This window comes from Cervus elaphus, chromosome 2, assembly GCF_910594005.1.
Source record: "Cervus elaphus chromosome 2, mCerEla1.1, whole genome shotgun sequence".
Lineage (NCBI taxonomy): Eukaryota > Metazoa > Chordata > Mammalia > Artiodactyla > Cervidae > Cervus > Cervus elaphus.
The window spans coordinates 17,953,926-17,980,010 of NC_057816.1; the positions used below are offsets into that span (position 1 = coordinate 17,953,926).

At 44.7% G+C, this 26,085-nt stretch overlaps 1 long non-coding RNA gene across 1 annotated transcript; it reads right to left on the bottom strand.

The window, feature by feature from the left end:
* Positions 1–5,213: 5,213 nt before the first annotated feature.
* LOC122704875 lies at positions 5,214–25,106 on the bottom strand. Its single transcript, XR_006343970.1, has 3 exons — positions 25,044–25,106; positions 7,538–7,649; positions 5,214–5,391 (listed from the first exon to the last, which is right to left on the bottom strand). It is a non-coding gene; the product is annotated as an uncharacterized LOC122704875 (long non-coding RNA).
* Between the last annotated feature and the right edge of the window lie 979 nt (positions 25,107–26,085).

Consider the following 26,085-nt stretch of genomic DNA (forward strand, 5'->3'; position numbering starts at 1 on the left):
AGTGAATCTCTATTTCAAGATAAATTTAAATCCATTTTTTAAATAATACAAGTTTATTTCCTTCTTAAAGAATTGAAGAGAAGAGCCACTGGTGCTCAGTCATGACTGACTCTGCGACCCCATAGACTGTAGCCCGCCAGAGCCATTGCCCTTGGGATTTCCCAGGCAAGAATACTGGAGTGGGTTGCCATTTCATACTCCAGGGAATCATCCCAACCCAGGGATTGAGCCCATGTCTCCTGCATCATACGCATATTCTTTACCACTAGCCCCAGCTGGGAAGAGCCATTAGGGTACCCGAGCAAAGAAGGAGATTGGGCAGAGAGGTGGCTTAGCAGGGGGTTAGGACAGAGTGAGGAAAATGGCCAGGTGAGACCCAGGGGTCGGGGGTGAAAAGATTGATTGCCTCGGGTGACTGAGCAAATAAAGTAATTTTGAGGACAAAAATCATGAGGACAGCAGGAGTCATAGTTTTCATTGTCTGAGATTTGAAATGAGGGAAAGGCAAAAGGAATACTCTGCTGTTGGATTGGAATTGGGGGTGTTGATGTGCACTCACAGGTTTCTATATAAGCAGAATATGTAAATATAGGTATGTGTGTGTGTGCGTGACCTTGTGCACCCGTGTACACACACAGTCACACAGACACATGTTAGTCTGCTTGTGCTGCTATAACAAAATACCATAGATTAACCACAGGCTTAAACAACAGACATTTATTTCTCACCACTCTGGAGCTTGGAAGTTCAAGACCAAGGTGCTGGCCGATTCACTTCCTGGTGAGACCCTCTTCCTGGCTTTCAGACAACCATCTTTGAGAGGAAATCTTAAGTGTTTCCACAACATACATATGCAAAAGATGACTATGTGAGGTGATGGTTGTGTGAATTAGCTTGACTGTGGTCATCATCATTTCACAGTATATATATAGATATTATATATAAATATGTATCAAATCATCCTATTATACACTTTAAATAAATACATGTATTGGGGATGTCTCTAGAGGTTCAGTGGTTAAGACTCCACACTTTCACTGCAGGGGTCACAGGTTCTATCCTTGGTCACAGAACTCAGATCTCACATGCTGCATGGAGCAGCCAAAAAATAAATTAATTAAAAATAAATAGTTCAGGGGGAGGGGACATGTGTACACCTATGGCTTGTTCTTGTTGTTGTATGACAGAAACCAACACAGCATTGTAAATCAATTATCCTCCAATTAAAAATAAATAAATATGTTTCATTTGTCAATTATACCTGAGTAAAGCTGGGAAAAAATAAAGGTCCTCAGCACCATGAACACAGAAAAGTAACCCCAAAACTGATGATGAACATTAAGCCTATGCTTACTTGTAAATTTAAGGCTAAATGAAAATTTAAAGGGAGAGAACATTGTGTAATGGTAATATGCTCTATACAAATATAGTAGAGCTATATGAGGAAAGTATAAGGAAGAGCTTTCAGCCTTTTTAGTGATTATGTGATGAAAATATTCCATTATGTAACATAGTTGGTAGTTTCAGTGTTGTTATCCTGGGACTGTAAACTATATAATGAGGGATAAACTTTACTTGGTCTTGTCCACTAAAGAAGCTAAAAGTAATCACCAATCCAGTAACAATGAGCATCCCAAGCATATTAGTCTGCTCAGGTTGCCATTAAAAAGAAAAAAGAAAAAAAAAGCACTGATTATATGGCTTAAACAACAGACTTCTATTTCTCCCAGTTCTGGAAGCTAAAAGTCCCAGATCCAGGTGCTGGCTGGTTCACTCCCCTTCCCAGCTTATACATGTCCACCTTCCTGCTATGTCCTCACAAGAGAGAAAGAACTGTCTGGTCATCAGAGTAGGGCCCACTCCTTTAACCTCATTTAACGTTGGTTACCTTTGAAAGGTCCTAGCTCCAAATGCAGTCACATTAGGGGGCTAGGGCTTTGACACATGAACTTGGGGAAGTAAGTGGACACAATTCAGACCATAGTACCTAGGGCTCAAGCTCAGTAGCTTCAGAGGTGTCCGACTCTTTGTGACCCTATGGATTGTAGCCCGCCAGACTCCTCTGTCTATGGGATTTTTCAGGCAAGAATACTAGTTCAGTTCAATTCAGTCACTCAGTCATGTTCAACTCTTTGCAACCCCATGGCCTGCAACACGCCAGGCATCACCAGCTCCCGGATCTTGCTCAAACTCATGTCCATCGAGTCAGTGATGCCATCCAACCATCTCATCTCCTACTAGAGTAGGTTGCCATTTCTTCCACCAGAGGAACTTCTCAACCCAGGGATCAAATTCATGCCTCCAAGGAAACCCATGATACCTGTCAATTGAAACCTGATACCATTTGCACTATTAATTGAAGAAATTAGTACTTCTTGGACTTCCCTGGTGGTCCAGTGCTTACGGTTCTGTGCTTCCCCTGCAGGGGGCACAGGTTCAATCCCTGGTTGGTAAACTGAGATCTCACATGCCATGTGGCCAAAAAATAAAATAAGTTTTTTTAAAAAATAAAAGAAACTAGTACTTCTTGAAAAAATGGCTGACTTTCAGGTCTAGGGAAGGAAATGCTGTAAGACTAGAACATCCTGTCTTTCTAGATAACAAGGAAGGTATCAAATATTCCTAGGATCTTGCCAGAAAAAATCAAGAACCAAGATAAAGGGACTCTCACTGGCCAAAGAAAATCCAACTGGAGCTTCAAAATGAAAATAATTGCAAGTCTTCGGAGCTCCTCAAACAGGTTTAAATCTATGAATTCGAAATTATATTTTAAAAAAATCAGTGAGTTATCGATGAGAACAACTAGCTCTCTGGATCTCCGAATCTATGTGTCTGCAGAGGGGTGACTGTCCAATGCCATTTTAAAAATGAAAGAAGAGTCATCACGACTGATACCACACAAATAGAGATGATCATAAGAGACTACTATGAACAAATTCAACAATGCACAAGTGCATAAAATCCTAGAAATACGCAATCTATCAAGACTGAATTTTGAAAAAGTAGAAAATCTAGACAGACTAATCTGTGATAAGAAGAATGAATTAGTAATCAAAAACTTCACAACAAGGACCATGACCAGATGGCCTCACTGTTGAATGTTAGCAAATGTTTAAAGAAGAATTAATACCAATCTTCTCAAACTCTTCCATTAAATACAAGAGGAGAGAATACTTCTAACTCATTTTATAAGACCAGTACTTCCCCAGTACCAAAATTAGATAAGGACAGTACAAGAAAATCATAGGCCCATATACTGATGAAGTGAAAAAGCATTAGTCACTCAGTTGTGTACAACTTTCTGTGACCCCATGGACTGTAGCCCACCAGGTTCCTCTGTCCATGGAGTTCTCCAGACAAGAATACCAGAGTGGGTAGCCATTCCCTTCTCCAGGGGCACTTTCTTGACCCAGGGATCGAACCCAGGTCTCCCACATTGTAGGCAGATTCCTAAGAATCTGAGACACCAGGGAAGCCCCATACTGATGAACATGAATGCAAAAAATCTCAACAAAATACTAGCTAATCAAATTATATTTATTCCACTTAAAAGTTTATTTTTTGTTCTGATTTTAAAAGAAATTGAAACATTTTCATAGGTCCCTAAAAACATGAAAGACTCTAGGCACTGGGCCTTCTGTATCCATGAATTAAGTTGGCCCTGGTCTTTCCACCATCTCTGTACCCCTAGTTCTATTATTGAGCAAGTCCATACTCAGTAAATTTTTGTTGCGTGAAGGCAATATTCTAGACATGCCTACTTCAGAAAAAATTGAAGCGAATGAGAGAGTAGTTTCAGAAGAAATTTCTAAACTGTGAGCTTTATGCAAATAAAGGGGATTTGAGGAAGGGAGAGAGATGTTGATTCTGTGAATGGAATTCAAGTTTTCATCCCCAAACCAGGGAACACCAGGCTGTTAGCATCATTGAAAGGCAAAAGAGAAGAAAATTGAAGACCGTTTTTACCTCCTGCAGTATTTTACAAAGGCCTGGGCCTGCATGGGTCTCGGCCCTGGATTTGGACAGCTGTCAGGAAAATCAGCAGGAAAGGGAAATAAACATATGTCAAGACACAGGCAACATCAGACTGTGAAAGCCGGTCCACAGGCCCCGCTCCACCAGATGGCAGTGTGTCAACAGGGAGTCGGACAGCGTGCCCAAGAGGTACCAACTACAGGAACTTGCACTGATGCCAAAGCAGAGGCACTGTTTGTTTGAATTATTGCTGATAGATTTTCTTTTTATTATCTAACGAGGATTTTTTATTGACACAAAGAACACACAAAGGTGTACATTATTATAGCCCTTGCCAAGGATAAGACATGCAATCAAGATAAAGACATGCAAATACATCAGTAATATTTATGGATAGTCACTGTACAAAAGTTAAATCACTGGGGACTTCCCTGATGGTCCAGTGGCTAAGACTCCATGCTCCCAATGCAGGAGACCTGGGTTCAATCCCTGGCCAGGGAATTCGTTCCCACATGCCCCAACTAAGACCCAGAGTGGCCAAATAAATAAACAAATAAAAAGAAATATTAAAAAAAAGATGAAGACATGCAAATACACCAGCAATATTTATGAATAGTCACTGTACAAAAATTAAATCACCATAATTATTTTTCTTTAATGTGGCTGCACCAGGTCTTAGGGCAGACTCTTCATTATGGCATGTGGGATCTTGTTCTTATTTATAGAGTGGATAGACAACAAGTTTTGACAGTATAGCACAGGGCTTCCCAGGTAAAGAATTCTTCCCAGTAAAGAATCCACCTGCCAATACAGGAGACACAGGATTGATCCCTGGGTCAGGAAGATTCCCTGGAGGAGGAAATGGCAAACAACTCCAGTATTCTTGCCTGGAAAAGTCCATGGACAGAGGAGCCTGGTGGGCTACAGTCCATGGGGTCACAAAGAGTTGGACACAACTGAAAGACTGAGCACACACATACTATACAGCACAGAGAACTATATTTGATACCCTGTGGTAAACTATAATGGAAAAGAATATTTTAAAAAAGAATGTCTATTTGTGCATGACTAAGTCACTTTGCTATATCACAGAGATTAGCACAACACTGCAAATCAACTCTACTTCAAAAGATTAATAAAATTTAAAATGTATATATCCTCTTTGTAAAGAGACTCCACTCATTTTGGATTAGGGCCCACCCTAATGACCTTATTTTAATTTGATCACCTCTTTAAAGATGGTATCTCCAAATACAGACACATTCCAAGGTCCTGGGAGTCAGGACTTCTGCATATGGACTTGTTTGACACAGCTCCTCCAATGACAGCATGCCAGTTCTCATCTTGGTTCCCCCACTAAGTAACTGGGCGATGTAGTCATGCTGAGCAAGTCACTCTCTGGGCCTCAGGCTTTGCCTATAAAATGAGGTCATTGGATGATGTCATCTCTGTGGTCTAGAAGTCTGTGATCATGACAATCAATACAAGTCTGAACTTTGCAAGACCAGGAACACAATGATTTCCAAAGCAGCCACAAAGGACAATTGTCTCTGTGCGTAGACATTGGTGTGTGTGTGTGCATACAGATGTCCTCTCTACTCTTGTAGGTATAAAGACAGCTTTCATCAACTTATGGGAGTTATCTTCCCCATGCACATGGGCATTCAGTGCTTTCAAGACCACAGCAGCACAAAACACAGTAACATGTATTTTCTCCAAGTAAGTTGGTCATTTTCCCTTTACTGCATCTTTGAAAGAAAGGAAATGTAGTTAAGGACCTACAAGTAATCCGTGGACTGTGTTTTCCAGTCACCCCATCCTCTTTCATGAGTGTTTCTTCATGCGAGTGATCTTCTCCCTGCATGGATCACCCTCTCTTGTACCTAATCCTGCGCTATTTCTGCCAGCAAACAGCTATATCAAGTGAAAGCATTAGTCATTCAGTCCTTTCTGACTCTTTGCCACCCCATGGACTGTAGACCACCAGGCTCCTCCATCCATGGGATTTTCCAGGCAAGAATACTGGAGTGGGTTGCCATTTCCTTCTCTGGGGGATCTTCTTGACTCGGGGATCAAAACCAGGTCTTCCACATTGCAGGCAGACTCTACTGTCTGAGCCCCCAGGGAAGACCAAACTATACCAAGGCTCAAGTCAAATGTTACCTCCTTCATAAAACCTTCCACAATCATCTGCTCTTTCCACCTTGCTCATCTAGCACATGGTATGCATGCCTGCTAAGTTGCTTCAGCTGTGTCTGACCCTTTATGACCCTATGGACTGTAACCTGCCAGGCTCCTCTGTCCTTGGGATTCGCCAGGCAAGAATACTGGAGTGGGTTGCCATGCCCTTCTCGAGGGGATCTTCCCAGCCCAGGGGATAGAACCTGAGTCTCTTATGTCTCCTGCATTGGCAGATGGATTCTTTACGACTAGAACCACCTGGGAAGCCAGAGCACATGGTGTGCTCAGCTGTAAAAATAATTATAGTTGCCCACACATACATAGCACTTACTTTGTGCCTGGCAGAAGTCTGTATGCTTTATGTCTAACTCATTCAATTCTCACACCTACCAGATGAGGAAGAAAGACACTGTTATTATCCCCATTTGATAGATGAGAAAACTGAGACACGATGAGGTTAACTGACATGTCCAAATATACTCACAAAGTGATAGAGTATGATTCAAAGCCACACACTCCAACTCCAGAGGCGGAGCAAGCCATCCAGTATTAGATTCTATACCACATTGTTTTGTAATTAGTATTTATTTAGATTTCTGTCTCTCAGTAGATAATATGCTTCTTGGTGACAAGGACCGACTCTTTTTTCCAAAACAAATAACTTTTTATTGAAGGATCATTGATTTGTAATGTGTTAGTTTCAAGTAGACAGCAGAGTGATCCAGTTATATATATATGAAACTTCTTCAGATTCTTTTCCATTATAGGTTATTACAATACTTTATTGCATATAGTTCCCTGTGCCATACAATAGGTCCTTTTTGTTTACCTATTTTGTATGTAGTGGTGTGTATCTGTTCAACCCAAAATCCTAATTTATCCCTTCACCCTCTTTTCCCCTTTGGTAACCATAAATTTGTTCTCTATGTGAGTTTATTTCTGTTTTGTAAAAATGTTCATTGGTATCAGTTTTTTAGATTCCATATATAAGTGATATCACTTGATATTTGTCTTTCTCTGTCTGACTTACTTCACTTAGTATGATCATCTCTATGTCCATCCATGTTATTGCAGACAAAGACCATTTCTTAGTCATCTTTTTTCTTACAGCCTGATGCAGACCTGGCCCATGATAGATAGTTTAATAGTGAATAAATGTATTTGTTACTTGATCTCTCTGCTGTTTACTGAGCACGTGGTGCCTGGCACCTCCCTTCTCCGTGGATCTCCCCAGCTCCCATTCTTTCTTAACATCTACTAGAGCATCTCTTTTCCAGCCTGTGTTCCTCAAGTCCAGATAAACTCTGAGGTGTATCTGTCTACCATTGGGGCTGTCGGTGGGATAGAGATAGGCCCAAATGACTTCTAATAAATACAGTACCTAATGTGCATATCTCAGCTTCAGGTTTAGATGTGACCCCTCCTTCTCCCGTTCTCTTTGGTCCCCCATCTGCTCATTTCCACCATTGCCACAAGCTGTCTGCTCAGAATCACTGGAATAGAGGAGGGGAACAGACAGGTAAATGGGATGCTTATCCATGGGTCTATTCATTCAAAAAGAATCTGACACAAATGAAAAGTCTTGTCCCATAGCCCTCAAATACACGTTTGAAATGTAGTTTTGTTAAAGAATCATATCCCTAAGCTTTATACACAGAAACTATAGACATGGCTTTCACAATATACATTCTCTTTGTCTCAATACAATAAGTGGCTACCATTAACATCCAACCACTGTATTAAGCCCTTTATATGCATTATCTTTTCTAATTTTCACAAAAACCAATGAGGGAAGCTGTCCTTTTCATCTTCATTTTACCAATGAGTAACCACAAGCTCAGAGAGTTTAAACAATTAGCTGGGGCTTCCACAGCTAGCAAAGGTCAAAACCAGGACTCCAGCCTCAAGTCCGGAGCTGAAGTGCTGCACACTTCTCCCTGTGGCCTCTTGGGTCACCCTCAGTTGACTCCTAATTTCTCTATCTCTCATCTGCACAGGAGAAAAACATGGGGGAAGAGAAAAAAGGAAAAAACAAGAAGGATAGGAATCGAAGAAGGAGAAGCAGATTAAGATGGAGAGAACAGGGGGGAAGACATGGGAAGAAAAAGAGGAGACAGAGCATGGCTACTGGGTACCCGACTTGTAGCTAAGTTCAATGTCAGGTATGAAACTGCTGCGTAAGTCTTTTTCCACTTGTTTTATTTTTTAATTAAAAAAAATTTTTTTTATTATATTTTTGACTGCACTGGGTCTTCGTTGGTGTGTGCGTACTTTCTCTAGCTGCAGTGAGTGGGGGCTACTCTAGCTGTGGTGCTTGGGCTTCTCTTTGCGATGGCTTCTCTTGTTGCAGGGCACGGGATGTACAGTGCACAGACTTCAGCAGTTGAGCACATCGGCTTAGTTGCCCCACGGCATGTGGGATCTTAGTTCCCAGATCAAGGATTGAACCTGTGCCCCCTGCACAGGAAGTGTGAGGTCCTTACCACTGGACCACCAGGGAAGTCCCTCCATTCGTTTTAAATAACAAAATTCAGTAAATGCACCTCGGTGGGACATGGTAAGGCTGTGTCCCATATGAGCCAAGGCTGTCCATGCAGAGACATGGCCTGTGAGCAGGAAGAAGACCCAGAGGCAGAGAACCAGGGGCGCTGACCAGCAAAATTGATGTAGTTGTTCTTCCTTTCCATTTTTTTCTGTCTCTTTCTCTTAATGTGAATGCATGGAAGTGTAAAATTGAGTCATTTAGTTAGCAAAATTAGGATTAATTTATGTAATCTTCTGTTTAGCCCTGCAGGGTTAAATCAGTAAATGTAGTAAATGTGTGTGTGTGTGTGTGTGTGTGTGTGTGTGTGTGCGCGCGCGCGCGCGCGCTCGCACGCATATGCTCAGTCTCATCAGACTCTTTGCAACCCCACGACCGTAGCCCACCAGGCTCCTCTGTCCTTGAGATTTCCTAGGCAAGAATACTGGAGTGGGTTGCCATTTCCTCCTCCTCCTGACCCAGCGACCAAACCCGTGTCTCTTGCATCTCCCACAGGCAGATTATTTACCATCTCGCCACATAGAAAGGTCAGACATTAAGCTTAATCAGATGCAAACCAGCCTATTCTATGCCCATCTTGTATTTTCCTCTCGGGCGTCCTCCACACCAATATTCCCCACCTGATTTGGACAATGTGTTAGAAATAGTCCCTAAATTTCTCTGTGTGTGTAACCGAGCAGGACCCTATGGGGCCTTCCCTCCACCCCAACATCATCTGCTTTAGGTCCTTTCTGAAGTGCCTATTGAATAGATAATAGTATTGGATGCACATTTCCTTAGTTGTTTTGCAGATGTAAAAAAAAAAAAAGAACCACCAAATGAAAGAACTATTTGATGAGCCTCAGCACACAGCCCCAGGCCTCCTGAAGCCGGAGGACTGATCATGTTCACCCCTGTAACACCACCCTGCTCCCTCACCATCAGCAGATCAGAGAATTGGGTTTGATAAGATCCATTTAGCACCCTTCGACCCCTATCTCCCTCGCCTGACTTTTAAAAATGCTTTGTGGAAACCCTTCAGGGAAACCTTTTATAGAGCATGAGGCACCCATCTCCTTGCATGGCCTTGCAGTAAATCTTTCTCTGCCTCAAAGTCCCAACATTTCTGTTTGTTTGGCCTCACTGTGCATTGGGAACACAAACTTAAACACGTGTCTTCATAATTCTCATGGAGGAGGGAAAGCTTGTGTTCATTCCAAGTGTGTACACTTGGAATTAAGCGAGGCAACACTGGAGCTCAAAAGGAGAGAGGAGGCCTGGGAGTCCTGGCCAGAAGACAAACTGCCCAAATAAATGCCAGAAGTCCAAGAAAAGGCAGAATATAACACTCTTTAAGGGACTAACAGCCAGTCAGCAACTAGCTGTGTGACTGCAGATTTGTTAATCAGCAACCTCTCTGATGCTTTTATCTGCAACAAAATAAGATGCTGAACTCTAAGATCACCAAGACATCATATAGCTATGGAAGCCAAGTTCTGCTAGTCCATCCCAAGGAGATTTTTCTGAAGAAAAATAACATCTTCAAGACAAAGGAGAAGAAAGAGTGATAGATAGGAAATTACAGCCTCACTGCTTTCTCTTGAAGAAAAGAGACCAATTCACAACAAATTATCCTATCTACTGACCAGGAAAAGAGCTCTAGATATAAGCCAGTCATTTATATTTCAGCTTTTCACTAGTGAAAATACTTGTCTATTTTAATTGAAGATTGAATTTGCTTAACTACTGAGTTCGTTTAATAGGCTGGCATTAGAATAGAAGATCTAACATGTATCTCTGTAATTTATCGTTTTTCATTCTGAATTCAATCATACATTTTGTATAAGTGCAAATGTAAAACATTTTGATGCAAAATTCATAGAGCAGAAGTCTATTAAAATGAAATTAAAATGGAATCCTTTCTCTTTGACAGCTAAGCTCAATAACTTTAGTCTCAGATTTATTGGGTTGGCCCAAAAGTTCATTTGGGTTTTTCCATAAGATGTTATTTTTAAGCACTGGACTATAGGTGGGGGTTGGATTAGGGGTCTGGGTGGGGGGAGTTTGTCTCAGCACCCCCTTCTTTCCCCGCCATACCCCAGGCCTCTCCTCTTAGCCTCCAGGTTGGAATGACCTCCCCAGTCACCCCCACTCTTATTTTATATTTGATTTTTGAGGTCCCTTCCCTCCCTGCATTTTGCCACCTGTGATAACTCCCAGCTGGACTTTGTCTTTCTCCCAAAACTCCAGCTCCCCAGATAGCTCTCCACCCTATTTGCATCAAAACTCAGCTGCCCTGTCCTCCATTTCCTTAGGGCTGCATTCCTGAGAATTTGCAGTCGATTGCAGTGGCCTTCTATAAAGGCCTGAATGCCCTGCAGGTGCATTAATAGAAGAGGAAAGTAGGGGGCAAAGGAGGAGGTGACTCTGTCCCGGATGACTTTGCCCTCTGCCCCAAAGCCTGGAGGGCAATTCCTGGTGCTCACCTTAAAAGGGTTCTTAATAAACAGGAGTGCTTTCAGGGGCAAATACTCTAATGTATGCTCATAAATACGAACAATTATTTGAAGAGAGTCACCCAGACAATGAGCACTAAGAAAGCTTGTCATACAAGAGAAAATTCAAGGATTTAGAAATGTTTAACATGGAAAAGAAGTTTCTTGGAAAACCAAATATCACCCAGGAAGAGGTATCTGATTTGTAATTTTGACTCCAAAGAGCAAAGTAGAAAGAATAAAGGCAGATTTCAATTCCATTTAAGAAAAATCTCTGAAAACGTTAAGAAGTACCTGTTAGTGGGATTGAAACAGGAGGGAAGAGGGGTAGGGCACAACCTTTGAAAGAATGACATGGCCACAGGACCTGACAAAGACGGGTTAGATCCAGCCAGGTCCAAGATGGTGGGAGATTTAACTTCCTGTGGACCTTGAGACTCGTTATACATGCAAGGTAATGCATTAGCTAAATGACATACCCACAGGTTTCACAACAGTTCTTAGGCCAACCCTAAAAGGCAAAAAAATCGGGAAACCCTAAAAGTCCAATTCCTGGAAAAATCTGTCCCTTCCCCAAAATAGTTGGACTAATCCTTCCACTTATTAGCCTGTGAAATTACACAGCCCATAAAACCTAACCACCTCACATTTCAGCCCCCCTGGCCTTCCGACATAGCCCACACTGTCTGTGGAGTGCATTTCTCCCAAGGCTGCTCTCCCCTTTTGAGAAAGACCACATTCTGTCTCTTATTGTTCAGTAGCTAAGTCATTTCCAACCCTTGGCAACCCCGTGGACTACAGCATGCCAGGCTTCCCTATCCTTCACTATCTCCCAGAGTTTGCTCAAACTTATGTCCATTGAGTCAATGATGCCATCCCACCATCTCATCCTCTGTCACCTCATTCTCCTACCCTTAATCTTTCCCAGCATCAAGGTCTTTTCCAAAGAGTCAGCTCTTTGCATCAGGTGGCCAAAGTATTAGAGCTTCAGATTCAGCATCAATCCTTCCAATGAATATTCAGGGTTGATTTCCTTTACGACTGACTGGTTTGATCTCCTTGCTGACCAAGGGACTCTTAAGAGTCTTCTCTAGCACCACAATTTGAAAGCATCAATTTTTTGGTGCTCAGCCTTCTTTATGGTCCAAGTCTCATATCCGTACATGACTACTGGAAAAACCATAGGTTTTACTAGATAGACATCTCCATGCATTCTGTTTGTGGAATGTACATCTCTCAATAAACCCTCTTCTTACCTATTGTTTTGTCTTTTATTGAATTCTTTCTACATGAGACTTAAAGAATCTTTTTTTTAAATTTTTAATTTAATTTTTTTTTTTTTTTTGACTATGCAAAACAGTACATGGGCTCTTAGTTCACTGAACAGGGATGGTACCTGTGCCCCCTGCTTGGAAAGCACAGAGTCTTAACAACTAACTGCCAGGGAAGTTCGACATAAAGAATCTGAGCTTCGTTAAGTCCTGACCCCAGGTGTGTGATTTCAGTTAAAAGATTGTGGATTCAAATCCTGATCTGGGTTCAGGCTGGGTTCAAGTCTGGCCCATTGGTTCAAGTCCCATCTGGGTAGTGTGGTTTCAGCAAGGTCTACTCTGTGAGATCAGAAACTTGTCTCTGCTCCAGATAATCACATAGAGTTAACCAGTCACACTGAGGAGTTATTTTTGAAGAGGGAAATGTGTTCCATAACGATTCATTGAATACTCTCTATGGTCAAGCACTGGGCTAGCTTCCGAGGATGTAAAACTGAGTAAGGTATGGTTTCAATCAGGTAAGAAAAGAGATATCAACAAGTAACAATGCTCCCAAGTACCTCACATCACTGGCCTCACCAGCCTATAACAGAACGAGATCACGCTTACTTTTTATATACTACACTTATTTCAGTACCAAGCCCCACCTGCCTAAATTCCAGAAATAAGCCTCCTTGAAGTGTCTCTCCAATTATTCTCAGTCTCCTAGGATAAAGCTTTCTTATCTGGCCAACGAGGAAAAGGAGCCTTAACAGTGGAAAACCATGGCAATCCTCGCAGAGCAAGCTCCAGAGTGACAGTCACAGCTGCAGGGGGGAGCTTGCTTGGGAACTCGAGTGGGAGTGGAGGCTCCTGCTTGAGGCTGATCAGGAGCCTTGCAGGGTGGAAAAAAAGCTTCAGAATTCAGTGGCTGAGTAGATGCAGGTTGACCTGGAATTGATCTGGTATCTGAACCCCAACCCCCAAAGGACCTGGTTTGCCCAGAAAACGCGGCGAAGTTGTATTCACAGGGGAGAAGTGTGTACCCAAGAAGGGCACCCGAAGTGGTGAGTTTTGTTTAGAAGACGGTTTCCAAGCCAAGGATAGCCGTGGATCTGTCTGTTTAACTCTCCCTTTTTTGTGCATTTCTTATAGCCAACCAAGCGGAAATATGCTGATGACACTGTCCTGCTAAGGAGGGAGATGAGAACAGAGGGCTTCCCAGGTGGCTCAGTTGTAAAGAATGGGCCTGCCAAGCAGGAAACACAGGTTCGATTCCAGGGTCAGGAAGATCCCCTGGAAAAGGGAATGGCAACCCTCTCTAGTATTCTTGTCTGGAAAATTCCATGGACAGAGGAACCTGGAAGGCTACAGTCCATAGGGTCACAAAGGAGTCGGACACGACTGCGTGATTCAACACACAGAAATATGTTGATGACACCATGCTCCTAAGGAGAGAAAAGAGAATAGACAGGTCTGAAGGATGAGGAAGGTTTTCAGGGGGAGTCTCTCTTTGCATGAGAGTTTCTTGCCCAGATTTAGTGCAGTTCATTCTCAGTTTCTGAATGTCGGTGGTTAACACAATCTTGTGGCCTCTGGCCCTCCTTACCTGCATTTACTCACAACACAATGCAAACCTGAACCTGCAAAGTCAACATCACCTCTGCCGGTCCCATTTCCCTTTCCAGTCCAGACACGTCTCCCGGGTCAAGATGCCAACCAAGGACAGATAGAATTCCTTCTGCAGAAGTGACCCTAAGGCTCCTTAGTGATCTTGAGCGGGGATTTTACTTTACTGTTTGCTATGCAAACAGGATGCCACCTATTTCAAGCACAACAGAATAATACACCTCACGGAAATGCCAAGAAGTCCTGGAGGGGGAGGAAATAGCCTTGATTCTGGAGAAAAAGAAAAATTGTACTAATAATACTACCCCCAAAGAAACCACTTAGAGAAGTCGGATGATTTTCTAACGCAGAGAGGCTGAAGTAAAACACCACGGACTAGAATGGATGCCAAAAGGAGGTGTCATGAAAGAGTCAATATTGCAGCATTAATACCCAGATGGCTCTCTCTAGGGCACGCAAACTCTGCTGGAGAAGGAAGTGGGTAGGAGGCAGGGTGAGAAAGGCAGCTTTACACCAAGCGCAGAAAGGGAAATATGCATTTAATTTTAAGCTGTCCTCCTGGGCTCCCCACTGTGTGAGCCCACCAGCGAACAGCGGAAGGGAAAACAGTAACATTCTGGGTTTTGTGTTTGTGTGTGTGTGTGTGTGTGTGTGTTCTCCCCTCTGTGAACTGTTTATACGGTTCACACGTGTTACCAGGGCAGTGGATTCCAGAGGGGTCCTGCTGAACAGAGGCTCTTCTTTGAATTACTCATCTGGGGGAGGAAGGGGAGGGATGTCCTGTGATCAAACTATTTCAGAAGTACTGGATTCATCAAAACGTTAACTGTTTGTTTACTGCAGAGTTCTTAGAGCGATTTACTCTGTTAATGTACATTATGACTTTCCAAACAGAGAAATATGTGGTATTTCTCCAATTTAGATGAATGGGTCCTTTTCTTGGGGTGCTTTCTGGATCTAGAGTTCTAGAAAATGCTGCCTTGAAACATCACAGAAGCAATCCTTTATCCCCGTATCTGACTTCCCATTCAGTCTTGAGATATGCCTCGCCGTCACCCCATCCCCACACCCTGATCCCAGCAGCAGCCGCCTGGCTAGTCTGCCTGGGTCTGAATCTTCATCCCAAATTCTATTCTACACGTTCCCCAGGCCTTGTCTGACCAAGCCCAGTCTGACTCCTCCATCTGCTTTTGAGATCTTGCAAAACCATCAGCTTTCCTTTAGTCTTATTCCAAAATGAGAATGAATATTTCTGGAGGGCTATGTGCACAGCTGGAGAATCCCAGGGATGGGGTCACACAGAGTCGGACACGACTGAAGTGACTTAGCAGTAGCAGTAGTATGTACACAGAACTGTTTTCACTTTACTTCTTTTTCTAAAACATGCATTTGTTTTTAATTGCTTTACAATATTGTGTTGGTTTCTGCCACACATCAACATGAATCAGCCATAGGTATGCATATGACCCTCCCTCCTGCACCTCCCTCCCACCTCACACCTGTTCCCACCCCTCTAGGTTGTGACAGAGCATTGGATTTGACCTCCCTGAGTCATAGAGCAAATTCCACTGGCTATCTATTTTGCACATGGTAATGTATATGTTTCAATGTTACTCTCTCAATTCATCCCACCCTCTGCTTGCCCCTCTGTGCCCACAGGTCTGTTCTCTATGTCTGTGTCTCTGTTGTTGCCCTGCAGATAGATAGGTTCATCAGTACCTCACTTTACTTCTATTAGTTCATTAATACCATCCCTCCTACAGCCTCTTTTAAAACTTGACAAATGGGAAACCCAGATAGAGAGAAATTCAGTTACGCACCCCAGGTCACCGGGCTAACAGCGGCTGAGCCACAGTATGAACCTCTCAAGCCCAGCTGCCAACCCAAAGCTCTCTTGCAGCCACAGCTGCCTGCCTCTGCACCCACCTGCTTGTCTCTGCTTCTCAGGGAGCTCTCCCAGCTGGGGGGCCCTCTCTCCCTGGCCTTGTTCCACTGCGGAAAACGGATGAGCCTGGGTCCAACCCTGAAGGCTCGAGTTAGCCACGTTGAGGAGTTTGGACTTTGCTGGGCAGGCCACGGAGAGCAGTCAGAGGATACAGGAAGGTGTGTGACAGCATTCAATGTGTGCTGCTGATGGTCAGCTCCAGAGAAAGAGTACCAAATAAACTGGGCTGTTTGACAAACTCAGAGGTTAGAGGCTCAGGCTAACACACACAGCCCGTAAATGAATGAATTGATTGCATTCTTACAGCCCCACCTGTGCCAACTCTCATTTACCGCCACCCCCCCCCCCACCCATTTCACAAGTGAAGACTCTAAGGTACAGAGCGGTCAAGGAGTTTGCCCTATGTGACCTAGCTGGAAAGTGCTAGAACCAGGATTAGAGCTGAAACTGTTTCTAAAGTGATCCTGTCATTGTATTTTCCAAGTGAGCCTTATTGTGCCTCTCCTGAGAGTTTTCATACTGTTCTTTAAACTCCTCTCTGTGCTCAAGATATTCTGTGACTGTTTTTTGGCAGACTGAAAGGGGACAGGTTGGCTGCAGTGAACCTGTGCGAAGCTGCTGCAGGTGACCCCTCCTAGGGATGTCCTCACATGGTCCTAACTTCAGGCAGAGGTGGGGAAGAGGCAGACACGTGGGCAGATTTGAGTACGAGCCAGGAGGGAGACCCGACAGGGACTGAGGTTGAAACTGGGGTGAGGAATAGGGGAAGGAGAAGGAAGACTCACCCCCAGTGGTCAGGCTGGAAAACTGGGGGCCCTTCAGTGCTTATTGGACTTTCTGGATGGTTCAGATGGTAAAGACTCTGCCTGCAGTGTAGGAGACCTGGGTTCTATCCCTGTTAGGAAGATCCCCTGAAGGAGGAAATGGCAACCCATTCCAGTATTCTTGCCTGGAGAATTCCATGGATAGAGGAGTCTGGCGGGCTACAGTCCATGATGTCACAAAGAGTCAGACACAACTGAGTGTGTCTGACTCCCATTTCTTTAACCGAAATTCTATTCTAAACACAGCTGGCATCCTTTTCTTTACCAAATGGTGAGTCAACTATGAGTACTTATAATTCACCCCTTTATTATTTTTCTTTCTAACAGAAATAGAAATTACCAGGAGGCATATACTGTATGTCACACACAGTGCTAGGAATTAGAGAGGATGGGAGAAGACATGGATAAAAGTACTCAAAAAGAAAAAAAAAACAAAACTGCTCTATTGATAGCCCAGAAAGTCCATGAGAGACATGGTGGCCTACTTACAATTTGAATGGGAAGTTTTCTCTGCCCCCAAGTGTCCCCTTGTTGATGCCTGAAATCCTCCAGATGAGTCCTTAGACCCTCCAAACAGGAGATCTTGGAGCACATGGAATCTGATATTCTAATTATTCATATGAGGACACTGGGCCCAGAGAGATGATGTGATAGGTTCAGCTCACCCAAACTCACAATGAACCAGGATTTAGAGTACTTGAATTCCCTCAACATTCTCTCTCTAAATTTATTTATTTGGCTATGCTGGGTCTTACTTGCAGGGATCTAGTTCCCTGACCAGGGATAGAACCCAGGCCCCCTGCATTGGAGGCATGGAGTCTTAACCACTGGACCACCAGGAAAGTCCCAACATTTTCTCTCTAGAATCTTCTTGGATAAGGGAAGGTGAGGCAATACTTTGACATTCCCAGGACTTTGGCGTGAGTTCTTGAGCGGCTTTCCTCTGTTTCCAAAAAAAGGTTGCACAGGAAACTGCTTAAGACAGGGGTCCTCAACCTCTGGGCCGTGAACCGGTACCTCCTGTCAGATCAGTGGTAGCATTAGATTAGAAATAAAACACAAATAAAATAAATGTAATGCTTTTGAATCATCCTGAAACCATCCACCGGCACAACTCCCATCCATGAAAAAATTGTCTTCCACAAAACAAGTCCCTGGTGCCAAAAAAGTTGGGGACCACTGGAGGAGGCCACCAGTATTTCATCAAAAGAATTCCTTTTTCTGCATCGAGCAGCAAGGATGGTGCTCCCGGTCCTTCTCCAGGTTACAAAGGGACATTGTCCTCAGGGTCGCCATTGCTCTCTCTGCTCAATCCTTTAGGGAGCAGTCTACACAGGGTGAGATGGTTAAACAGCATCACGGACTCAGTGTCCAGTTGAGCAAATTCTGGGATATAGTGAAGGACAGAGAAGCCTGGTTTGCTGCAGTCCATGGGGTCACAAAGAGTCAGACACAACTTAGCAACTGAACAACAACAGACCTCATTTAAATATCCAGGAGTCCAACTCTGCCTTGGCCGAAGCAGATGGGCCCCAGTCCTCAAATCATAAATCCTTAGCAGGGAGGGATTCTGTCTAGCCCAGCTCCCTGTCTGGAGATAAGATTTTATTGTCCCTAATTTTTCAAACAAGGGCCTGAATCCCAGAGAGGTTAACCGACTTGCCCACGGTCACACCTCCAGTAATTAGAACAGTCACTTAAGGTTATTACCTACTTAGACTGCTAGTGGCATAGAATGTCGGTGCTGAAAGTGATCCTACGAGAACAGGGACCATATTTTCAGAACCCAAAACTAGGACATTTAGTTTGGCAAACCCAAGTGCCCTTATGGGTGCAGAGATTATTAGAATTGGTGATGGCCCAGAAAAAGGGGGATGTATGGCTGTGGTTCTTAGACACCATCCAATCCAGCGCCCCTCATTTCACAGTAGAGGCGACCAGAGCCCAGAGAGGCTCAGTGACTTGCCGGAGGTCGTAGGCAGAAACGTTTTCTGTTTTCTCAACTCTGAAGGTTGAGTCAACAGGGCGTGGGTGGGGGAGTAAAGAAGGGTCCATTGTTCCAGGCAGCTTGCCCTCCAGTGGACTGACTTGACCCCACAGTGCCTGCCTTAATTCAGAGTGGGTGTGGCTGTCCCCTACACACCAGAGAAATAACATTCAAAGCCAGATAAAACTTGGGGTCTTGAGTTCTTCCAGACCTGGGCAGCGAGGCTGAAAGGAATCTACAGAACTAAAAGTCCTTTTCCTTCAGGCAGTAACATTCGACAGAAAGGAGATGCGACTTTCTGGGGTTTTCTTTTTAATTTCCTCCCAGAAATAAGATGTTAAAATGACAAGATATAAGCTAATCACTCCTCCAGCTTTCTAGATTCTAGTGTAAATCAAAGAAACAAGTCAAGTTGACACATATCTAATAAGGATCTGCATAAGCCCTGTCATGAGCAAGGCACTATAAATACATATTATTAAATCTTCAATTTGCCCCTAACCCTTGCCTCGTGCACTGCATGACCTCATTTTATATTTAGTAGCAGAAAAGGAGACCAAAGAACCAGCTCGAGCGCTCGGGGTGAGTCCATTCCCAGCTAGTTTCTTTGGCCTGGAGGCCCTCAATCTCTAGATCAACACTCCTTCCCACATTAAAAAGTGCATTTTGTCGTGTCCTTTTAACACCGTGGCCATCCAAATGAGGACTCTGAGCAGCAGATGGAACCCTTCCAAGAGTCTGCCTAACCTCTCCTCTATGCAAATGCTGATACTCTGCTGATGGAGAAATTGCTCCCGGAAAACCAATTTCCTCCTTATCGTCCTACAGGCTTCTGGGATACACCCTGCTGTGTAGGGTGGGCTATTACCACACCACCCCGCCCCCCCACCCCCCGAAGAAAGAGGAATTGCTGAGAACAGCCTGCCCAGACTGAGATTTCAGACATGTTTGAATGGGAGCTGTGTTCCCACTCCCCAGTTTAGAAACTGTTTTCCTGAGGCTTGTTTTCCAGTGTTCTAGTTGCTTTGCACCCTCGGGGCCCTGGAGCTAGCATTCTCAAAGCCTTGCCACCCACAATCCACCCGCTATTGTCAGGGTTCAACAGGCGTTTCATTCATTCCTTCCTTCATTCATTTCCTCTGAATTTGTTTCCAAAGGACCGTAACCTGCCATTCAAGCCCACCCTCTATTCCACTGGCAAAGAATCAAGATGGGAGGTGAATGGCCAGCCTGCACAATGGGCTCCCCAGCTCTGTCCAAATGAGAGCACGTTTCCATGTCCGCCCTTCAGCCCAGGCTTCAATCCTGCCTCGGGTGAAAGCAAGTGACAGCGAACTAGAGAAGAGCTAATAACAACCTGATCTCCCAGATAGCATCTTCTTTAATTATTTAGAGAAAGGGACAGTCAGTTTAAAAACCCGTCCTGTTCCAGTTCTTTTGTTAAACCCTCTTAGAGTCACTGAGAGGTTGTGCAGCTGAGACTAGGAAGGGGCTGGTCCTGGGGAGGGAGTCCGGCAGGAAAGATGCTTTCTGAATGCAAAGGAAGGATGAGGCAAAAGACCCTCTGTTTACAAGACAGTTATGCACACGGTTTCTCTGCCAAAAATTCCAGCAAACACAGCTTATGAATTGTATTTTGCTTTTTAAAAATATGTATTTATTTATTTGGCTGCACCGAGTCTTAGTTGTGGCACACAGAAACTTTAGTTGCGACATGCAGACTCTTAGTTGTGGTATATGGGATCTAGTTCCCTGACCTGGGCCCCCTGCATTGGGAGTGCAGAGTCTTAGCCATTGGATCTCCAGGGAAGTCCCACCTTGTATATTTTAAAGAGCAGATTAGAGAAAGTCAAGAGAACAGCCAAGTCTAACTTCCATGGAAATTTGTTGGTGCCTGTGGATGTAACAGAGGAAACAAGATCTCTGGAAGCAGCTTAAAGGACCAGCTCTGCCACTGTCTAGTTGTGTGATGTGTGTGTGTGTGTGTGTGTGTGTGTGTTAGTCACTTAGTCATGTCCGACTCTTTGCATACCCATGGACTGTAGCCCACTGGACTCCTCTGCTTGTGGGATTCTTGCCCAAGCAAGAATACTGGAGTGGGTTGCCATTTCCTTCTCCCAATGTGATGTGGGATGGGTTATTTAACTTCTGGAAACCTTCTGTTTCCTCACCTGTGAAATAAACATCATAATAGCTATGTGATTTGAGGATGAGATGAGAACAGCTTACATAGTAAAGGCGCCATAAATGTTATCTTAAACATGAATTTTGTTGGTGTTGTTTTTGTTGCTAAATTGTGTCTGATGCTTTTACGATCCATGGACTGTAGCCCACCAGGCTCCTCTGTCCATGGGATTTCCCAAGCAAGAATACTGGAGTGGGTTGCCATTTCCTTCTCCAGGGGATCTTTCTGACCCAGGGATCAAACCCCTATCTCCTGCACTGGTAGGCGGACGCTTTACCACTGAGCCACCAGGGAAGTTAAACACGAACAGGGCAATCCATGAACTGGGGAGAAAGAAAGTCAATCAAGTGACGACGTGGACTGTTCTAACATTGTTTCTGGTGGATTTTTTTCCTTGCTGGACTTTGTGCCCTGGAATATGCATTTGAATTCCTCACACGAATTTAATAAACACGTGCTTAATGAGGATTAGATGCAGCATTCAGTGGCGCTCTGGGTCTTTCCATTTGAGGTCACAAAAGGAAATTCAGATATAGATCTGGACGCTCATATGCTTTCTCAGTTGATAGGGGAAGCCTGGAGTCAACTGCTGTTCCTTTCATGAGAGATGAAGTACAGGGCATGGGGAACAGGAGAGAAGGCTGATAGGAGGATGCAGACTAAGGAATCAGCAACATTAGAATAAACCAACAGAATGGAAAAAGAGAAGTGTGTTTCCCAGTGAAATCAACGCCCCCTCTGTCGTCTCTCCTGAGCCCTGGGGCTGCAGCGGACTTGTGTCTGCCAACACTTAGCACAGTCCTCGCCTGGACAAGGTGATGTCCAGGTGTTGCAGAAAGTGACAGAAGGATAAACTTTACTTACTAACACCTGGACAGAGTTTAATCATGTGTGTGGCACCTCTCTAAGAACTTTATAAATATGAAGTTGGTTAATCTTCAAAACAACTCACCAACATGGATATTTTATGGTTCCTATTTTACAGTTGGGGAAACAGAAGCCTGACTGTAATAGCCATGTTTATTAAGTATCTCATATAATAATAATAAACATAGCTATCATCACCCTGCTTATTTAACTCATATGCAGAGTACATCTTGTGAAATGTCGGCCTGGATGAAGCACAAGTTGGAATCAAGATTGCCGGGAGAAATATCAATAACCTCAGATACACAGATGACACCACTCTAATGGCAGAAAGTGAAGAACTAAAGAGCCTCTTGATAAAAGTGAAAGAGGAAAGTGAAAAAGTTGGCTTAGAACTCAACATTCAGAAAACTAAGATCATGGCATCCAGTCCCATCACTTCATGGCAAATAGATGGGGAAACAATGGAAACAGTGAGAGACTTTATTTTTTTGTACTCCAAAATCACTGCAGATGGTGACTGCATCCATGAAATTAAAAGATGCTTGCTCCTTGGAAGAAAAGCTATGACCAACTTAGACAGCATATTAAAAAGCAGAGACATTACTTTGCCAACAAAGGTCTGTCTAGTCAAAGCTATGGTTTTTCCAGTAGTCATGTATGGATGTGAGAGTTGGACTATAAAGAAAGCTGAGTGCCAAAGAAATGATGCTTTTGAACTGTGGTGTTGGAGAAGACTCTTAAGAGTCCCTTGGACTGCAAGGAGATCCAACCTGTCAACCCGAAAGGAAATCAGTCCTGAATATTCATTGGAAGGACTGAAGCTGAAGCTGAGACTCCAATACTTTGGCCACCTGATGTGAAGAACCCACTCACTGGAAAAGACCCTGATGCTGGGAAAGATTCAAAGTGGAAGAATGGGACGACAGAGGATGAGATGGTTGGATGGCATCACTGATGCGATGGACATGAGTTTAAGTAGGCTGCGGGAGTTGGTGATGGACACGGAAGCCTGGCATGCTGAAGTCCAGGGGGTCGAAAAGAGTCAGACACGATTGAGTGACTGAACTGACTGATGAAGTATCTATGATGTGTCCGGGTTTTAACGTGTCTTCAATATAATCCTCAGAACCCTATAAAATGAAGTTACTATTACTCTATTTATTTATTTTTTATTTATTTAAATTTATTTTGGGGGGTTCGCCATGTGGCATGTGGGATCTTCCCATACCAGGGATCGAGCTCATTCCCCCTGAGAATTCTCTATTACTCTATTTACTAATCCTTGTCTTTTCCAGATGAAGAGTGAAGTTCATGGAGGCTCAATGACCTGCCTGCAATGCAGAAGACCCAGGTTTGATCCCTGAGTTGGGAAGATCCCCTGGAGAAGGGAATGGCTACCACTCCAGAATTCTTGCCTGGAGAATTCCATAGACAAAGGAGCCTGGCAGGTCCCAGTCCATGGGGTCACAAAGAGTCGGACATGACTGAGAGACTAACATTTTCAGTGACTTGCTCGTGGTCACACAGACACTAAATGGTCTGATTTCATTGCTCCAGACACCCCCTGGACCTCCAGGACACATCTCTACTCTCAGGAGGTGAGGTGAGACCAGAGATAAGGCTCCATCTAACATAGACACAAGTGACATCAAAGTAAAGCAAAAATATCCTAAGTTCTAGCCTTCCCTCCCTTGCCCATCACCACTCCATTGTGGGACTGAAGCCCCGCTTTGCTGGGTGGTTTGGAGATAACCAGACTTAGAGAAAAACCTGAAGTGAGATTCTCTCTCCTCCTCCTCAAACTCCCCCCAGTTCTAGACATTTAATGACAGACATCACACTCTGTTGCCGTCACCCTTGTGACCCCAGCCTCTCACTCCCCACCCCAGGCTGTGTCTGCCCTTACTCTGCCTTTATCTCAAAGATGAAAAAACAACCACCTCTGGGAAGGGAAGGGCTCTGAATGAGGTGAGAGAGATGGGAGGGGAGCCGTGACTGGGGAGCGGGAGAAGGATGGGGACCAGGGACCCAGAGGTGGGACTCAGAGGCATGTTCCCAGAGGGACAGCCAGCCCATGCAGGGTGAGACCACAGCCCACAACCTGTTGGCAGACTGCCGCCCGGCTTCTAGAGCTGAAGTTGGTGACCCGCATTGACAGGTGCCTTCTCCAGGGCAAGACGCTCCACAGTCTTGGGGCAGGAAGGATGAGCACACGGCTAGGGTCTCCGATTAGACAGTGGTACATCTCCATCTCTCCTCCCCTCTGGGCCATAACTAGAGGTCCAGTGTTGGGCTGGTGCTGCTTGGAAACCTCACCTTTTGTCCATTCCCGAGGGCTGAGGCGCACCTGGCCCAGCAGGTTGGAGCTGGGTGGAGCCCTGAGACTGCCCTGACCCAGGGCAACTGTTACCCGGAACAGCCAGAGCCCAACCGTCAATCACGTCTCACCTGCGGTTGACATTCCCTTCCCCCCAGCTCAGGGGCTTGGGTCCTTCTGGGCGGGACTGGAACCAGGAGAGCCTCTTAGCCAAGGCTTGGGGAGGATGAATTGAGACATGGGAAAAGAGGCGGCCTGCAGCAGCAGGTGGGGAGTTAGCAGGGAGTAACCAGTCTGGGACAATTGCCTAGAATAAACACTGTTGTCTGCCACAAGCTTTTCTGTGCCAGCCGGGGCCCGCTGAGCTGACCGTGCTTAAAGGGCCAGTTGCCGAGCTAACAGAAGCAAGCTGAGATCTGTCCTGGGGGAGCTGATGGTGGCAGTGAACCTAAAGGCATGAGCTCGTGGGAGCAGGAGTCAGGGGATGGGAAGTAAGTCCAAAGGCAGAGCATCCCGCCCCCCAAGGAAGGCTGGGAGTCAGGCTCGGTGACAGACCGTTCTGACCCAAGGCTGGCTGCCTGCTGTCATCTGGGATTGTTCAGTTGAAAAAAATGAGACCGAACCAGAAACAGAGCAGCCTCTCTCGATGTTTCGGGCTGAGTCTGCCTTTCACCCACTGCTCTCTCACGCCCAGGAATTCACGTGCTGTTCCATTTCCCCCTGTGGTCCCTCCCAGTTTCCATCCACCTAAGTGCTATCCTTTTCTATCACAGGAAACTTGCATCTTTCTATCCTCATCTTCACTCCTCTGAAACCCAAACTGTGAAGACGAAAGATTTAACCATATTAAAATCCACACTTTACCCTCATTTTACCAGCAGTGATGTAATCCATCTCCTATTTCCTGGGGGAGGGTGCATGGCCTCCTTCTCCATCTCCCTGTGTATCAGGAAACTACTACCTGGATTCAAGGCCGCCTGGACGAGGGAGCTGTGGTTACCTGGAAACTGATCTGCAGTAAATACGCCTCCTGATCTGAGTAGGGATTGTTTGGTCTTCTGGGAAACTGGTTCTACCTCTCTGCCCCCACCTCCGCCTCTGCTCCACCCTGATGGTATTTGAATTCAGGACCGGTCACAAGGATGTCCTGGAGCAAAAGCTTTCAGGACCCCAGTCAGTCAGGTGGAAGTTCATCTGGAGGAAAAAGAGGTGTTCTCTAAGGGAGAACCAAGATCCATTTGTTTTGTAAGAAGAGTGAGGCAGAGAGGAAGGAAGGAAGGAATGGAGGGAGGGAGTGAGAAAGAAAACAAGCAAATGAGCAGGGGTAGTTGGGGTGCTGCAGGATTCTAACTTGTCTGCCTTTTCTTAAGGTGCAACTTTCACCTGAGAGGGAACTAAACAGGGCAGAATAAAACTGTGGGGGCAAGACTAGCTGGGGTGTATGTGTGGTCAACACAGTGGTGTTATATCTCCCTTTGGGGGCTTCTCTGGTGGCTCAGATGGTAAAAATGGCCGGCAATGCAGAAGATCCGGGTTTGATCCCTGGGTCGGGAAGATGCCCTGGAGGAGAGTGTTCTTGCCTGGAGAATCCCATGGACAGAGGGCTTGGTGGGCTACCATCCATGGGGTCACAAAGAGTTGGACTCGACTGAGTGACTAACACTTTCACTTTGTACCTCCTTTGACTTATTTCCCAGCCAAAGACCATTCAGAAAAACCCTTAATGATTTCTTTCAGGAAATGTGTAGCACTTGTTCTGTGTCAGCTTCATCTTTACATTTCTTCAGGGCAAAGGCAGCCTGAATACAAGTTCCTGGCTTCCTTGAAGGCAAAGGCCCGCCTGCCTAACCTAGTGCATTGCATACAAGGCATTAATGAACATTTCTGACTTGACTTTTCCGGGCTC